This window comes from Lottia gigantea, assembly GCF_000327385.1.
Source record: "Lottia gigantea unplaced genomic scaffold LOTGIsca_36, whole genome shotgun sequence".
Classification (NCBI taxonomy): Eukaryota; Metazoa; Mollusca; class Gastropoda; family Lottiidae; genus Lottia; species Lottia gigantea.
Window position 1 is genome coordinate 1,062,453 of NW_008709220.1, and position 1,543 is coordinate 1,063,995.

Consider the following 1,543-nt stretch of genomic DNA (forward strand, 5'->3'; position numbering starts at 1 on the left):
GACAGTTTTCTACGGTCAGAATGGGATAAGAGCACACCAAACTATCGTGTCTAACTAGCTAGCAGATTGTTTGGTACAAGAACAATGATTTCTGTAATCAGAATGATTTGTCTTTCCCAAGTCAGTCTAAGTAATCCCAGAAATCGTTACCACTCACACTATACTTAAAATCCATTAATTGTATTTGCATAAAAATTAGATTTAGAGACTTGTGTATTATGTAATGTAAGAGAGGAGTATTAGTAATAATGGATTGGTCAAGGTGGAGAGAGAGGAAACTGAGAGATTATAAAATTCTCTTCACTCTTTAATGGCTTTAAGCTTTTAAGTTGTCCCCTCAAGATGTTGCTAGCATAGATTATAATCACATCTTACATCTGATTCTGAGAGGTTTTTTTCAAATGATTTATGTTGTTCCTGTCCTCCTAACTCATGTACACCACAGCTCTTCCGAATCGCACCCAGACCCGTATGTCTTCTCGCATCCCGTCTAAATTCCGGTGAACTAAGTTTCTTTCATGTCAGCTGGGCAAGATAGAGCGCATTTCGGTAATCAGCATCCTACATCTCCAATCCCAATGCATCTTTTATTTGCCTCTGACTAAGTGACATATATAGTGATTTAGTTTTGTTTTCTGAAATATCTTTCATGGTAGGACTCCTGTCAGCTGGGCAAGATTAATAGACCGAGTTTTTTTATGTTGAAAACATAACAAGAATCATATTTCAGCAAACAGAAATATAGAAAATAGTAAACAAAAATGATAATTCAGCAAACAAAAATATAAAATAGTAAACAAAAATGATAATTGAGCAAACAAAAATAGAAAATAGTAAACACAAATAATAATTCAGCAAACAAAAATAGAAAATAGTAAACAATGATAATAATTCAGCAAACAAAAATAGAAAATAGTAAACAAGAATGATAATTGAGCAAACAAAAATAGAAAATAGTAAACAATAATAATAATTCAGCAAACAAAAATAGAAAATAGTAAACAATAATAACAAATCAGCAAACAAAAATAGAAAATAGTAAACAAAAATGATAATTGAGCAAACAAAAATAGAAAATAGTAAACAATAATGATAATTCAGCAAACAAAAATAGAAAATAGTAAACAAAAATGATAATTCAGCAAACAAAAATAGAAAATAGTAAACAATAATGATAATTCAGCAAACAAAAATAGAAAATAGTAAACAAAAATGATAATTCAGCGAACAAAAATAGAAAATAGTAAACAATAATAATAATTCAGCAAACAAAAATAGAAAATAGTAAACAATAATAACAATTCAGCAAACAAAAATAGAAAATAGTAAACAAAAATGATAATTGAGCAAACAAAAATAGAAAATAGTAAACAAAAATGATAATTCAGCAAACAAAAATAGAAAATAGTAAAGACAAATGATAATTGAGCAAACAAAAATAGAAAATAGTAAACACAAATGATAATTCAGCAAACAAAAATAGAAAATAGTAAACAAAAATGATAATTTAGCAAACAAAAATAGAAAATAGTAACAAAAATGA